Raw genomic sequence first — 18,243 nt, 5'->3', positions numbered from 1 at the left:
AGGTGATTTCGAGTGGAGTTGTTCAACACTGCAGTTTATTCCAGAGTTGTTGGGGACTTGTATTCGAAAACTAGCGTTCCGAAACCTCAACCTCAGACCTCCACTTCAAGATTGTTCTCCAACAGCTTGCTCTAATAGCATCATCGTTACTTATCGACCTAACTCTGGATTCTGAATTTCATGTTATTTCTAATATTTACTGCATTAACTTATAGTTGAGTATGTGTTCCAGTAGTTATTTTAAACTTCATTAGTTTAAACTTCCAATCAAACACTTCATCACTGAGAGAGCTTCCAACAATATTTCACTTGGATTTGTAGTCATTGATGAAATTGGCCCAATTGCCTTTCATGGGAAACAAATTGTAAGTCATCTCATTTAAAAGATAAAAATCTTTTTATTGATGGAAAGAAATGGATTACCTACAATTTATAATCATAATCCTAGAAATTGTTTTAAGCATTTTAAGATTCGAGTTCAGAGTTAGGAAAATGGAAATGAAACAAAACATAGGAAACTATGAATTTAGGAAATTTGCTATGCAAAAGAAGATTTTTCAAAGCTCTTTATATTCTAAGTTTGATAAGTTGAATTATGAGTTTGTTCTCTTTCATCAATTATTGAGGAAAGTTTATTCTTTTTAATCAAAGGTTGAGATAATCACTTCCACCTGTCAACCCAAACCTCGGCAACTCGGAAGTATGGATTACTCAGATCGACTTCATTTATTCATAGCCAATTAGTGGCCAAAATGGGCTGGATAATTTGACTCTCCTTATATCAATCATAAGTGAATGTTGTAGAAGGCTGTGCACTATGAGCAAACAAATTTCAGTATAAATATAGATGAAGTCTGAATTAATCTTTTCTATACAGTGTTTACACGTGGAAACGGGATAACGTTCAACAGTATTACTATTACTGGGATAATTCATGTTTCAAATTGGCTAGTTATCGACGGGTCACTGAAAACAACACAAGCAACGCCAACAATAACATAGTCGGTATTTTGTACCTTAGATGTGGTCGTTGTATTAACCTGTATGCCCATTATAACGCGAGTGGCATGACAGTGAGTAGCAGAATGAAGAGCTGTACTTACTAAGTCACAGAAGGTAGCTGATTCTACAAACAGCTTCGGTTCATGTTCAATCTTCCATCCCTATCAAAATAGGCAATGACTGTCTATTATCAGAGCACTTCGTCCCTCTCTATAACCATAAACAGCCTAAACACCAAATACAGTCTAAATAAGTAAGATATCGTTCAAACTCCTCTCAGTTGAACGCATAAAGCACGACAATTATAATTATGGGTGAACATCATTCACTAGAATAGACTCTCCATTTGGAGTTCCAGAGCATATTTCTACAATCCTACAGTGTTGTACAAATCACACTCCTCTCATGAAGGACGAATCTGTTTTAGGATCTAGGAAAGGTGAGTGCTTCTATCAACAACAGATGCTCTCAAGATCGATTTTGTTCAATAGCTGAAAACGTACCTATAAACGACAATAGGCTCTTCCAATTCCTGGTTGTGAATTCGACTGCTCTCTTCGTAGATATTATACTGGTATGTGAGATATCATTCATCTGCTTTATGAAGATGGTCCAATTGAAAGCTAGCCTGCCATCTTCATGATGTTGTTGACTAATAAATGACATCCCCCATTACAGATTGCCTCATGTTTTGAAGTCCTCTCAACAAAAGGATTGATAATAAGATTTATTATGGTTGGTATTTTCATCAACTGATATGGAAAAACTGAACTTAGATATCAAACTTGTATTGTGATTCATGAGAAATTCCTATTTAAAACGCACATTTATGTCTAAAATTGATTAATAGTATATTCTCAAGGTATCAATAATAATATGAACTGATAATGAATATAGATTATTATTATCCATAGAATTATTCTCCTGGCTTTTTTTCGTTAGGGCAACTCTTGAATATAAATAAAAATAAAAAGTACTCTTTTTAAAAATTGTTTACTCACAACATGTTTCGGCTATGATACCTTTAATGCCCATATATGCCGAAAAATGTTCTGAGTAAACAATTTAAAAAAATGGTACTAAAAAAGATTTTCATTTTTATAGCTATTCTTCTCCTATGTTTAGAACCTCCTTCAATATCCCCTGCACTCAGGCAACAATTCCTTTGCATAACTCACTACCGCTAGAAGGAGCCTTCTTTGTGCTGTATAGTATCCTCTCTTACGATTTAACCATTCGTGAAACAATTAAATTATTGTTTCCATAACCACTTAGAGACGGTTGTTTATTCCAAATGAACAAGAATCAAATTCAATTGATCACACATAATCTCACACCTCGAAACCATGAAATGCAAAGAAGTCCACTTGAAGGTTGTGATGTTGATTCATTGCTTCTTCTACTAGAAAGTACCTATAGTTCAAAATTTTCTAGAACTTACCAGTTTTTGGAAACGTTGGTACTGTTACTCATTACTCAAAAACTTTCCAGTTTCCTAAAATTGTGTTTAAAACTCAAACTATCAACATCAACATTGAGTGAATTTGAACAAAGATTTTTCTACATGCCAACCATGGAACCAACCAACTTAAACATGATCAGTTTGTGTGAATAAGATTTTTAGTTGTTCAGTATACCTTGTATCTTGTTTATACTTCTTTCTCAACGTTTTAGATCTATCGATCCCTATTCATACTCTATCCCACTTTTCGTAAAGAAAAACATTGTTATAGATAGATGATTAAAACAATGAAATGAAATATAATATACAGGATGAGCATAAATTTTATTATTGTACACATTTATTTCATAGGAAAATATAAAAATAACGAATTGTGTACTCACATGAATATTGATTTATAGAAAAGCCAATTCCGAATAGTTTTATTTATAACATATGACAAGTTCAATTTCTACACCTTTTTTTTCACATAAATATCTATACGATAAAATTACTTATTCTCGTTTTCTAGAAAAAAATGTATGAATATTTCTCCATTGATAGATTTTTTAATGTTCTCTTGAAAAACATTGTATGAATATGAATTCAGCTCTGTGGCTCTATGGTTCTCCACCATACAGAGATATGGTACCAGAGAGATTCTGTACCAGAGAGATGAAGGCTCCTCACAGGCTCCTTTGATCGTCAAACTCAGTAGCAATCATCATGTGAGTATTATCCTTAGAAAGAGATTTATTGCTCCTCTATTATAATTCATATACTCATAATTTACTATCTTTCTATTCCCTTGTGTGGTATTTTCATCAAAAATGAAAATCGAGTAACATTTTGTAGGGAAAATTTATTTTAACAATTGGAAACTGACATATCGAATGATATGATAAATTTAACACCTGAAAATTAGTGTTCAATTAGTGTATAATATTGCCGTTGTTGAAGGATGAAGAAAATCAAAAACCCACTCAAACTGGGAAGGAAATGAGTAGCAAAGTTGCAGTGGGAAAGGTAGATGTTGGCCGGGAAACGGGTTTCCCGTGAACTGGGAAATTTCGAAGCTGTTCGAAGTTGGGAGCATGCGCTGTTGGAAGGGCGACGGGCGCTTCTCGTTGTGTGGATGCCGGTCGACGTCAGTCAGCGTCGTGACGTTGGGGCATCGTTCAACGGAGACGGGCCTGTGCATGTGATTCTCGCTCATCCTCATCTGGCTCTCTACAAACCGGTATGGATCACCATCACAAAAGCATTAGCAATATTATTATTAAAATGTATTACTTCATTTATTATGTTGTATACAAAATAAGATATTAGCACCACATCATTGTCGAAGATTGATTTTCACTAATTCTTCTTCTTCTATATGCCGGCTCCGCGACGGAGATTGGCGATCATCAATGCAATTTGGATTCTATTAACTGCAGCTCGGAACAGATCTCTGTTCCGATTTTCACTAATATACCGGATCAAAAGTTGAAACAATATCACCGGCATCACCGCAAATTAAGCATGCAAGCAATAAAGAAAATGCATTTTGCACAAAATAAAATAGCAGGCACCAACTCCTATAGTGAGGTTCACAATGACAGTGGAGTGGCTGTAATAGCAGGCACCAACTCCTATAGTGAGGTTCACAATGACAGTGGAGTGGCTGTAATAGCAATTGAGAAAGATAGGAGAACAGCGTTGGCGATTCTCTGCCTTGCAACTACCTTCTATAGAGGATAGCTGATACCGGTATATTAGATATAATATTAACTGTTGATTCTTGATCAAAATAATCAATCATATTTTATGCGCCAAGGAAATATATTTTCCAATGATTAAATAATAAAAATTCCATAATTGATATTGAGTATTTTTTAATTAACATTGTAAACAGGATCTGGTAACGTTGCAGAGCTAGAAAATGGTAGTGATATCTTCGAATGATAGACAAGTATAGCAACACAATAATGTTGTTCCAGTTGTGTTCAATATTAACCGTTCTCATTTCGAAGGGAATATTTCTGAAGCTTACTTAAATGAAAAATTTTCCTCGTTGAGGAATCAAGCTGAGACTTCAAGTTTTTTCTTCTAAGATGTCAGTTTTCCATTCTCTCAAGTAGTCTTTAATGGTAAAATTTTCCATTTCCAGTAGGAGAAAGGTTTTTTCAGCGTGACACCATTCCATGAATTCTTTAATTACTTCAAATATTGTATCATTCCTCACCTACATTATCTCTTTATTATTTGGACATTTTTTGAAAGAATATTTACAATAAGATTTGTATTGAAAGATTTGGAGCTTCCAAAATAAAAGTCGAATGTGACGAGAGAATTCAATCTCAATCAACTCATTGTTCAATGGTACATTAGAATCGAAATCAGACTTATATTGGTGAAAAATATAAAAACCTATTACATAAAAACAATTGATTATATATTATACTATATAATGGGGTAAGTTACATGTGATTCATAAGAATAATATATTATTCTCAGTTCTCAATATTCCAATAAGAAGAATCATGAGCTAGTTCAATTATTCAACAAAACGAGTAATACATCATTCAGTCCATGATATCAATAAATAATACAGAATAAATTGATAATAATGTCACCTGCATAATCCCACATTCGAGCAAGATATGTCACAATCACACAAGTCATTGAAGATATTCAAATATCGTCAAAATTGACACAAATCAGAACTGCTAGTTTGCCTTGTCACAAACTTCTGTTCACTAACTTATCATACATCATATACCTGAGCTTACTCAAACGGTACATCGTTGAACAAGAAACAAAGTTTCAATAATAAGCAGTGCTTCTGATTTGAGATTCATGGAACATGTAGGAGTAGGAGAGGCTATAGCACTATAAGGTTCACCAACATCATTATCAACATCATCATATGAGGTTCGCCAGCATCATAGAAGGTTCTATAAGGCCTGATTAGACGCAGTCAGGTTATGAACTGAATGTATCAAGCGGTATCATAAATTATTTACAAGGTTCCAACTTGATAATTACCGACACGAGTCGAGTAACACATGAAAGCCAGTATCTTACGGCTTGCTTACGGTATATTAGATGAATTATTATTATTGTTGGCTTGGAATTATCGAGTGTATCATGTCGGAGGTGCTTCAGTAATGCGATTCTTGGAAGCATCTGCTGGGTATTGATTGTAATATCATCAGTGTGGACTAGTCAATTCGAATACCTGTGATTATATGATGAAATGTATCAACGTCGCTTTTGAAATAGCATTTAGAATTCCAATGAAAAAAAGGTTATACCATTTTTACACAAATGATCGTCGAAGATCTAAAAATAGTAGTAAGTTGCCACAAATATTGAAAATGTTCACTTCGAAGAGTATATTGTGGTAATTTACAGAAGATCATCTTTTGAGAGACAATGGAATAAGCAAATGATCATTACGAACCACGATGTACATGTCAAAAAGACTGAAGAATTTCGTAAACTAGATTTTTCGAAATTTCTGGAATATTCTATTTCAATCTATTCAGCTGATGAATTGACTTGACACCGAAACGTGATGGTTGAGCAAACATTTTCAGCGTATATACTAATAGAAAAGAAACTATTCCAATAATTATGAGGTTTCGTGAACCTTTGTCGAGAATTCTTTTAAAAAACTGTCGCTTGAATACATGAGTTTCAAAGGATTGATGGAACAATATACGGGGCCTGCTAATTCAACCTATATCAAGACATTGGCGTGACTGCGGGAATAAATGAAAAGACAGGTGATTTCAAACTACAGTGGTTCAATTTTAGAACTGAAAATACAAGAAAGTAAACAGCGAACTCTGCAAAATAACGAGCGGCGTGACGTGAAGCAGACAAAGACTGCCAGAGCTTCACTCATTAAAACTGTAATTTATCATGTTCAAAGTTTGTCTCCCCGACAATAACATTGAAAAATCAATATCCCAATACAACGAATAGCATTAATAAACCACCCGTAATTAGTTTCAGAGGGAACATAAACTAGATGACGTGCCCTATTATTAATAGTGTTGCTCCATCTGGTGAACTCCTACTCAACATACGCCCCTTAATAATTCAGAATAGTAATTTTCTTCAAATCTAATTGAAAACCCAATAAGTTTAGAATTGTGTGCAATGCGTTAACTTTTTAGGGAAGTAATGGGGAAATAAATGAGTCCTATTTTCTGCCTCCCATTGTACGAGAGTCCATTACTGAACCAATAGTCTTAATTTGATAGAGAATATAACTTATGACTTTGAAAACTTATGATACTCAGGAACAATATTGGATGAACGATTGATGGATATTCGTCTAAATGCAGATTTCTTTTGTTTTTGTGATAAAGAATTACCAATTGATACGACTAGATCATTTTTGTGAAAAACTTCGAAGTTGTCAAAGTAAAGAATTTACAATACATATATATAATTATATATAATCATTCAGATGGGGAAAAATACTCTCAATTCTGGATGAAGATTAGTTTTTTGGCTGTTTGGAGTCAAAACTATACACTATTGAGAGATTAACACTCTAAATTCCGCATTTCATCAACAATATATTGGTTTGCTATTATTGTCTGTCATTAGATAGTCTGTCATTGAAGCATAAAAATAAAGCTTCATCCTTTCCCACCTCTGCACTCTGCACTCTGCACTGTTACCAAATTCCCAGGAATGTTTCCAAGCTAAATAGAACTGTAAAGAAAAGAAGTTCCAAAATATCTAATCTCAATTATGAAAATGTATCATTGGGTTGGTAAGATATATATTTTTTAACGAAGATCGAGAATGAATTAATATTAGATCAGCCCTCTGTTTCATAAAAATTTAGGAGTCCTGTAATACAGGAACAGCTGATTTTATCGGCTATATTGAGCATGTAATTGGAATGGTGATCCTGCTGTATTACAGGACTTGTAACTTTTATGAAACAGGCCCCAGATATACTAAAATGGCTTGGTTCACAGCTATCTAGGCTCACCATAAAAGACGAAAACTAAATGTGACAACTAACATTTCCACTGACTTGAAACATGAATCTCACTGCATGTATTCACAGTATTAGAATACATGGTGGTGTAAACTTTCTTTACCACCCAACATCATGCATAATCGAAGATTTTCATGATAGATGGAAACGTCTGGAGTGTTGCATACTCTATTCAGGGCCAACACAGTATGACAAACAGCAACAACAGGATCCGAACAAAACTTGCATATTGCAAAGCGACAGTGAGATATTGCGTTGCTAGCCTTGCGAGGAGCTTTATTACTCACAAATCTCCAGAGACTGAGACAGAGAGTGGCCAGCCATCTGGCGGACGGCGCGATAACTAATAGCAGCGGCGCCCAAGGCCCAGCATCCCACAGGATTCTTATCATACGCAGCGAGAACTCCCCAGTGCCACAGCCAAGCCAACTTCAAACTAAGTATTAATGATGGCATAGTAATTATTATTACTGTATTCACGTCCAGGATTTGCAATGAAGCATGTTATTGGAGCATGCCGATGAGGAAATCAGGATTGTGAGATGGGATTTCGATGCAAGAGAAAAGTAATATTATGTTCGGAGTTGACAAGAAGTTTCCTTGTATGAGCTGTGGTAGTGGATAAGTTCAAGCTGAATTATTTAAATTTTAACCTTGAATCACATTCAAATCGTCCTTCATAGCCACAGATTGTGAGAAATGGAATGAAATAGAAGGAAAATACGTATAACGTACTCTTCATTAGATATAGATCAAAAAACTCTATGAAACTAAATTTTCTCACACATTTTGATTGATGTATTTTTGTGTATAGATCACACAATATGATCATATGCTGATAGTTGTCACGTTATTTTTTATAATAAAATAACGATTAGCCTCCTGCTTGGCATCAATCGGTAGAGCATGAAAATATTTTAATAATTATAAAAATCAGGTCGTGGTTTTTAATAGGATACAGTCTCATAAAAATCTTTATAGGCCCAGATATGAGCTTCCACAACAATACTGATAATTTATTAAAAAATATATATATATAAAACTTATCCTATAGTATTGAGGAATAAAAATAAATCGTACACCATAAACAATTTGATACATATATTAACAAATATCTCAAAAAATAAATCAGTGCAAAAATATATAGAGCGACAGAAATATATAATATAAGACAAAACAATAATCGAAATCAATAAAATATCACAGGCTAATACTATTCTTTAAGTTTTATAGCACGAAACGCTACCATGTGCTTTAATTTTATGATCATATGCATTTATTTGCATGTAGCTGCGATATCAGCTTGCTAATACTTGTCGACTTGGACAATTCTATTTAGAATAAATTCTTAAATCAGCATGACAAATTGACAAACTAGTAATCCAAAAATATATATTAAATTCTATAGTTTCTAATAGATTTCCTTGTAATAAATATATTTTTTATCTCAGGGTGCGAGATTCGGCACCTGAAGGAATAAATAAAGCAATTCATCTAGTGGATCAGAGCTACATTTAAATTATCGCAAATTATATTGCAGAAATTAATGATCATATGAATATTGTATTAACAGCCTAGATCTTAGTCTTCTTTGATTGATGGATCTTTTTGGATATATGGATTGATTCGTTACTATCTAATAAAATACCTTTTATACTATATTTACTTGCGCAAGTATTTTTACCAAATTCTTAATTTATAAAAAAAACTCTTTCGACAAGCTAGCTTTGATTCTAATTCAATTTCGAAGCACTGAGGGCGCCCTATCACTATTTCAATATTTTTCACTCATGTGCTGGAATTTTCTTATGAGCTGCTGATGTCGATCCAACTCCTGGTGGTCCTGGATTATTGTAGCCGGAGTCGCCTCTTCCAAGGGGTTAAAAAATGATTTAAAAATGACTTTTGCTTTATATGAGCATCACAAAGTCTTATGAGAAAATTTAGTAATTCAATTTAACTTTAAATTATTACAAGGTACAGTAAGGTATTACGCTCTATAATTTTTGGTGACCTCTCATGGTGGTAGTTGGCAGGCGAGTGGGGTTCTCGTTTCTCATTCTTACAATTTTCATTTCCGATTTCTAAATTTACATAAAGTTTGAATATTCTGTTCCTCCGCCATTCAAGGCTCAAATAGACCGTACCAAAATATTAAATTATTACTTATGTTACATCTTCAATAATTTCTTTGCCTTCGGGCCGTATACAAAACAAAAACTATACAACAATTTTATATAAATTCTTATCACTTGTAGAAATATATACAAATATTTTTGAATCAGCTCACTATTGCCGCCTATCAATTGCCACTATTTGATTGGTGCATACAAATTATTACAGTATTCATGCGCCCAGTAACCTCCTACTTCCTTAATACATTTAATTATTTTTGTTGGGGTTTTTAAATATGCTTTTTACATGCCAAGTAATTTTTTATAGATTATTAGTTGTTTCGTATATTACAATAATTAGCCACGTGAGACTTTTAGTTCCTCAAGTTGCATACTGTTTTGCCACAATAAATTTCTGCCAAGGTGTTTGGTCAGATTCTACGTTATATGACTCGGTCGATCGTTAGGTCGCCGATCAGTAAATGTTTTATGCCTAACCTCAAATTTTCAATATTTTATATAATATTATATAGTAGCAAAAATTATTTCCATTCCTCTTCGGCCGTTGTACAATTTAGCCAGGATGTCTGATATTATCTAATCTTTAACGTTATCATCTTTGGCGATATTAGCCTATTACTTCACTTAGACCTATAAATCTTTCAACTAGGGATTTTTATTTATCTATCCAAATTAAATATGTTACATAGTGAATGTTTTTGTGATTTTTCTAGCTTCAAATTTATCAAGTTTTTTAATATTTTTCAATTTATTAATGCATTTTCAAGTGTAATAATAATTTGTTTCATCTTTCTAATCAACCAAGATACAAAATTTTTAGTATAATGTATATTTGGACTGTAAATTTTTGTGATCTATATAAAAGTGTTTTCATAACCTCATTTGGACTATTTTTATCAAAATTAGGGAGAGGAACAGTTTTGGGTTTATCCTGTTGATTCTCTCCCAATCATTAATTTGATGTTGTGATTAAGGAATGTGATAAATGTAATGTAAAGTAATGATATATGGATCACAGCTCACAAATACTATTAGGGGACGTGAACTGAATCTCGCCCCCATCACTAATTAAAGTTTAAAATACAAGGGAGCGGACAATGTATCGTCTAAACTCCGAAGTCTGAACTGAAATAAGGCTAAGCTCATCCTACAAATTGAAAATGTGCTATTTTGCTATAGGTAATTCCAACAATAAGTCCTAGGCTTTTACGTAGATAATAGAAGTAATTTTGATAAGATATGAGTGGACCTACAGATTGAGACAGGTTCCGAACTATCGGGAAACGATTTTCAAACTCATGAATTATGTTTATCGAATCGGACTCCTCAAGTGGTCACTCACCTCACGAGAGTAGCAGGTGAATGTCCAAAAAGGTGCTAGCAGAACGAAGAGGTCGCGGTTTACATTTTGGTTTCGATCGATACCACAAGTAACCCGTTATTAATAAAAACATTATTTTGAATATCATCGTGGTGAACGGAAATCGAATCGTCACTGTCATAACTTATGATAATTTCTCCTATTATCTATTAACTGGAGACCCCTGGATAAAGATCTCGCTCATAAACTGTTGTATTGACCTCTGAGATCCGCAACTCGTAATTATACAGATTTGGTGAGAATTATTATGGAAACAGCTAAATATAACTTTTACAAGTATGATATTACAGTAGTAGGTTCCATGGGAGCCTATTCCAATTGAAAAAAAAACTTTCTGTCGCTTCAAAACTTTTGTCCGCCATCGTGGATCCAACATCATTTTGAATCCAACTTCATTTTTCAAATGGAAAGGTGGTCATCTGATACATGATTTCGATAAGGAATTCCATTGTAAAATTAATGGCGAAATCCGCACATCGATATCTCAAACCGTTCCAATGATCTCAACATCTGGAGGTAGTAATAAATTATACAAAAATGGAATGAATGAGTACGGTACATTGAATAATAAAGTGTTAATGAACTGTAATAGTAGCTTCTACTTACATTCTAAGACTTTGAACAAAACAAATTTGTCATTGCAACTGCTATCACAAGTAGTATTAATTACGTGTATGTTACAGACAGGCAGACAGACGTTAACGGAAGCGAGTTATTATCTATATATATATAAAAGCGAAATGGCCCTCACTGACTGACTGACTGACTGACTGACTGACTGACTGACTCACTCACTCACTCACTGACTCGCAGAACTAAAAATCTACCGGACCAAAAACGTTCAAATTTGGTAGGTATGTTCAGTTGGCCTTTTAGAGGCGCACTAAGAAATTTTTGGCGATATTTTATCTCAAAGGGTGGTTTTTATGGGTTTAAAGTTCGTCTTTTAGCATGTATATTCTCCTTATTCCAATATCTTAAAATTATAATTGAAATGTCCATACCATATGTTAATATAGAACTATAATCTATCAAAACAGTTGTTCTGGTAGCTAAATTAAAAATTTTGGTTGGCACCAAGTTGAAGATTGAAATGCATTTATCCAGGACCTCCCAAATACCAATAATTTATCCAGTACTTCCTGAACACCTATCTAGGAGGTCCTGATTTATCGCGGGAAAATTTATTGGGTACTGCTACTTCAATCAGAGCTATTCCTGGGAAAATTATATTACTAGCCGTCGGACTCGCTTCGCTCGCCATATCCGTTTAGCCAGACGTTTAGTCTGGACCCCCGACTGGATCGTCCTAACATATGATAGAAATATTACATACCATTTCAAATTCGGTAGGTGTGTTCAGTTGGTCCTTTAGAGGCGCAATAAGAACGGATTTGGAAATTTTCCAAAGATACGCCCAAAATCTGCGTTTTTTAGCGTTTTCTCAGCTATATCGAGAACAAAAAAACAGAAAATGATTAAATTTACTCTAGAAGCTCAGCTGGGGTGCAATAATGTTGTGTTAGAAGGAATTTGAAATAACGCCAAAGATACGCCCAAAATTAGCGTTTTCTCAGCTTTTCTGCGTTTCCTCACCTTTTTTCAATAATTGATGGAAATATATTAAGAAAAATTAAGTACACAGGTTTAGCTGAGGTGGAAGAATTTTGTTCGCCAAAGATACGCCGATATAGTAACAGGTGTTTTTTCGAGATCAAATCGACATAATACGTTCAAATTCGGTACAGAGGTTCCGCTGAGGTCGACATGCAAACGAGCGAAGCGAGCCCGCTGATCTCATTTTTGGACGATCCAGTCGGGGTTCCGGCTAGACGAATATGGCGAGCGAAGAGAGCCTGACGGCTAGTAGAACTTATAAACTAATGTTGTGTATCATTTAGGTGAAATCATGTGTCGGCGCATAAAGTCGGTCGGCCTGAGAGTCTGTGTGACAACTGTCAAATAATATCATCAGCTTCTTTAATTGGATGGGAAAATAAAATGAAAATCATGCAAATAATTCTAGCTGACTGATAAATGATAAATCCAAACAATTTTTTTTCTCATGCACTTTCAATGTTATTTTTATATCCTGCAAAATGACGAAGGAGTGAGTCAATTTCGTTGTCCTGTGAAACGATTCGAAGAATTAGTGTTCAAAATTGTATGCTGATTCATCAATTCTCTTTAAAGGTCTTGTCGAACATACAAACAGACAGAAAACGACTTTGGGCACTAGTGAAAGTGAGAGCTTCGCTAACGCTCGTTCAACAAGCCTAGAGCTTATTGTTCATTCCCATGCTTTACAATGTGTTTGTGTTACATGAGGATCGATAGCGATCGCGACTTACACTGAAAGCCGAATATCGACCTGACAGTTCCCTAAGTGATGAGATGATAGCGATAGATCAGATAGAATAGACCAGATGGATGATAGCCAACCGCTTCCTGACAGTAAAAATGTGACAGTTGACGACCATTAATTTTGAATGTGGGATGACGTTTTGTTTATCATGGTGATGTAGAAAGCTGAAGCCGTTCTTTCTGAGACTACCATGTATGCTTATTAAGCATCAGCCACAATAATCATAGTCTGAACCATAGAAAGAAGAATGTAGGGAAGAATTTACTACTACCTTCATTTTATTTTGAAATCTCCAAACACGTAGAACAAGAGCATCCAACATGTCAAAATAAATTTTAAGCCATCAAACAATGAATGGTCTGGAATGACGTTACGGAGGTTATGACTGTTTGGACAGGTAGATAGAATAGACCATCCCTGGTTTGCGGAAAAGAGCAAACGTGCTGGATATTTGAGATGAGCCAATTTTTATTTTGTTCCAAAAACCTGCAAATGTCAAAGAAAGCAGAGACGTTTGACAGCAAGAGAATATTTCGTTTTCGTTACGTGAGAAATCAAGAAGGAAAGGGAAATATGAGGATGAAAGAGAAAAAGGAAAGGGAGAGTGAAAACGTAATGATGTGGGATGGAGCTGTTAGGATGTGGCAGATGCTGTTCGGTGCTCTATGCAGGAGGAAGTAGTCTCACTGGAGAGCAAAAAAATATTAAAGAATGAGATAGAAAGTAATGGTGTAAGGGAAGAGAGCATGAAAAATGTTGGATGGATGAAACAGCAATAGTGGGTGCTAACAGGAAAAGACTCAACAAAAATATGAAAAATTTCAGGCACAAGGGAAATGAGGACAGGGAAAAGGTGGATGGAATTTGAGGAACAAAGAAATAAGAATTTTATAGGCTTAAAGGATATAGATAGAAGAACAAGACTAGAAAGTAAAGGCAAATAAGCTGGGATAGAACTGAATCTTATTCCAGTGATTTTGGACTTACATTACATATATATTGCCTGGGATTAAGGTCATCACATATCCTGAAAATAAGAAAGCTATAAAGGATTGAGGAAAGGAGGATTACGAAACACAAAACAGATATCCTAAAGAGAAGTTTCAGAATATCTAAAGTAATATAGAATGGTCTTTTTCAACCAATCGTCCTTTATCCAATGAATGAATAACCCCTAATAACCCCTTACCTCCTACACACTCTTTATGACCCCGAGGCATCTGCCAGAGACCGACAAATAATCTTGATTTGATGAAAGTCTGGCTATATGGCCTTCACATAAGCCTTTAGACCTACACTCATACACGTTAATTTTGTGAACCTCTTAATGGAGCCATCAACTCAATGAAGGCTTATTGTTTTTGGAAAGCTTCATCCTCAATAATTCTAACTTCACTTAGATGACACCAAGTGAGCAATGGAGCAATGGACGAAAATGGAATTGTTCTTGTATTTGGGCTGTAGAATACAAAGTCCATCTCCTGAGCTCAGAATATATTATGAAGATTTCCTTGCACAAAAAAAGTGATGGCGATTCTGGGGAAGTCTCCAATACGTTCTAAAGTAGTTCTCAACAACAGAATACTGGAACAAGTATCACATTTCTAATATTTGGGATGTGATATTACAAACGAGGAAGACCATGACTTGAATACAAAAATCAACAGATTCCAGTACATATGCGGAACTATTAACAGAACTCTCAAAAATAAAGCCCGAAAAGAGACGAAGCTCAAACTCTATAAAGTGATGGCCCTACCCTTTTGTATGGCTCTGAAATCTGGGTACCATATAGGAGGGAGTGGAGCAGGTTACAGGCGACCGAAATGAGTTTTTTGACGCCAGTGAAGGGATGCACCAGAGAGGACAGGCTCTATAATATCGATATCCGTAGAGAGCTCAATGTGATCTCTATACCTCAACGAGTTGACGAGAATCGACAACAGTGGAGAGAACATGTTGAGAGAATGGAAAACGGAAGAATCCCCAAAGCTGTCATTGCTTAGAAGTCAGAAGGGAGGAGAAGTATTGGCAGACCATGAAAAAGGTGGAAAAATGTTTGAAGGCGGAACAGGTATTAATGCCTAACCCTGTAAGAAGACGACGACGGGAATACAAAGTCCAGAGTGAGCAATGAAAGAGAATAAAATTAGAAGTACTGTAGAATAACAATTTCCAGATACAAGCCTACTTTCATTCAATAAACACCACATATTTATTTTTTATATTCCAACAGAACACCACATATTTGATTTTATTTATATTACCAACATTGTCATCAATTACTATGCAGATACAAAATAGTAATAATGTCGGGATATTACGCATTATTCACTATACAGATATGTAATGAAGAATGTTTTATTTCCACGAATGATTATCTGAGAAACTTCATGGTGTTACTGGTCGACCTTTGATAAGTAAAATAGTGTAGGATGTGTTGCATAGTCTGCCGTCTGCAGGAGAGCAGATACCACTACTGTTATAGGAGGTTGAAGCTTTGTTGTTCAAATTCGTAAGCTGCATCATGCAGACGCAAAACACTTTTCTCTTTGTTAAACAACAATAATTTCAACCTTAGAAACATCCTGAAACAGAAACATGTTTTCTAGATCAAAGATAGCATCATTCATCGGTAACGATAGACTCACCAACATTGTTTTTAGTGAGGGGTGGGAGGAGGTAGTTGCAGAAGATATGAACATAATCATTAAATTACATTGATAAATAATTCGCTAACGAGCATGTCACACAGATCAAATCATTTTTGACATGAAAATGCACACTCAAATTCTTTGATTTTCAGAATAGATTCAGATACTCATTCAAGATATTATCACATAAGTAATAATCATTCAGTCAGGAAAAAGAGAAAAAGAAAGAAAAGAAAAAATATTTTTCAAATCAACAATAATAAACAAAGATACTGAATATATTACAGTTTGAAAAGATCAACAATTAAAAAGCATTTAAACACCGCATGAATGAAGTTATGTTATACTCAAAATAGAATCAATGATGAAGAAGTGCATGATATGAATGAAACAGGAAACATATTAATATTTTACTTTTACTGGCAGTCCAGTTTGACCAACAGTCCATCAATTATTTTTTGAACTATTTAATCCAACCAGTCATTCCAATTCGATCTGTAAATTTTTAATTTATTACAGTTTTTCATCAGGAACTTTGGAAGCAGATGGTACTACAGGCTAATCTCTCATCACAATCATCCTTCGCTTTATACACGCACAAACCTGGAGCTTATGTGGGCCTCACCCTACTAATGGAATGTTTTGAAACTTCGACAAAAAATAGTTCCTACTTTGAATACAAAAGCTAATATTATTCATAATTATGTCAATTGAGAAGAAATATTCTTTAATAAATGGAAAATAATTTTGAATAGGTCCAATCGATTTGGCATTGATGGAATAGCCTAATCCATGACGATGATGATATTGATCAATGTGATAGGCCTGATTATAATATTTCCAAGAAAAAATTCCAATTATCAAGATCTTACTAATAAAAAATCTCATAACGACTCACACACTTCCTTCACAGCATTCATCCAACCGTTCATCAAAATCCACCTCAATACAACACTTTCGATGTTTGCAAGAAATGTATAATCATTTCACTAGTGCTTATGACAGGTTGATTTATAACGCACAGTGCGAAACATCCATCAAGACCTCCATCAGGAAAATGTATTGCATTAATTCTTGAATGAGAAGCAAGCAGCTCCTCGCCTGGGGATAAGAATGCCTGTGTTGTGGGCTATGCTATGCCCCAAGCCAGCCAAGAGTTGTCTTCCTACTTCTTGGAAGATACATATTTACGATTCTCTTGCGATTTTTGAGATGCAGAAAAATGTTTGGCACAGAAACTACTGCTATACATTGGAATTAGAAATCGAATGTGAGCATGCGGCACTGCACTAGCGTGATAGATGACTGACGTGAAATTTATTATACTCCGCATATTTATCTGTATTCTCTTGGATTGTGCTCCCTTCTCTCCTTGCTTTGAAAAGAGCAACATTGTAAGAAACTTGGAGATATTGCTGTGCCTTTTCGGCGCAAATGGTAACAGGTTCCATTCCAAGTGGTTTGTAGACAAATGGATTGAATGTTGCTTTTTCTGTGGTATGAGGAGCAGAGTTTCTCGGAAACTTCTTTCTTTATCAGGCTCTCTCCCTCATCCACTTTTCTTTCTCATTCAAGCAATCTAAGTCATACTCTGACTGCCTCTCCAATCTCGAACCACTCTTCTTTCTTGTACCAACTTTTTCCATGTTCTAAATGACAATATTTCTTTTTGCTCTTTCCTCCACATCATGAAGTGGCGCTATCTTGTTCATCCGTTGCATTGAAATAACATGTCTTGGTTTTCCAGACTCTAATCACATCGGTGTAACTAGTCAAACAACGCATTTTTTTCTCCCGTTTTTTGTTCTTTTGACCTTTTCCAATCTCAAACTTTTCGACAATTTTTTCTGGTAGCTAATGCATCGTCTGGCTTTTATCCATTCCAATCAATCAAATCTCCTTCAATTTTCGCATTCCATTCGGGTCTTTCTCAATATAAATTAGATTTTCCAAATATATCCTCAACTTCTATAGAAAATAATTAAGACGAGTGAAAGAATATGAGGGAGAAGCAGAAGAAAATAGAATATAAAAATCACAGTGGGGATGAGAAGGATGGAGTGTGGAGGCTTTTCGCAGTCACAACTGATTCGACTCCCCCCACCATCGACCCTTCCCGGCTTTGCTACTTTGACAGCCTTCCACTTCACACCCCATTAACACGCGATTCTAGTCATACGTGAAAGTGCACTCTCGAAATTATTAAAATGTCAAAAAGAGAATATGTTACTTGCTTATTTTGAGTTAGTAGACA

The 18,243-nt window shown here is 34.9% G+C and overlaps 1 protein-coding gene across 1 annotated transcript in view; it reads left to right on the top strand.

Moving 5' to 3' along the window:
• The first annotated feature begins 3,443 nt into the window (after window positions 1-3,443).
• LOC111048347 (acid sphingomyelinase-like phosphodiesterase 3a) overlaps window positions 3,444-18,243 on the top strand; it is a 97,634-nt gene continuing 82,834 nt past the window's right edge. The window contains exon 1 of the mRNA XM_039421753.1: window positions 3,444-3,683. The gene's annotated coding sequence lies outside the window, so the exon portion shown is untranslated. The remainder of the gene's footprint in view (window positions 3,684-18,243) is intronic.

The sequence above is a fragment of the Nilaparvata lugens genome, chromosome 2 (genome assembly GCF_014356525.2).
Source record: "Nilaparvata lugens isolate BPH chromosome 2, ASM1435652v1, whole genome shotgun sequence".
Classification (NCBI taxonomy): Eukaryota; Metazoa; Arthropoda; class Insecta; order Hemiptera; family Delphacidae; genus Nilaparvata; species Nilaparvata lugens.
Note: the sequence above shows the minus strand (reverse complement) of the source record. Positions and strands in the feature narration are given on the sequence as shown.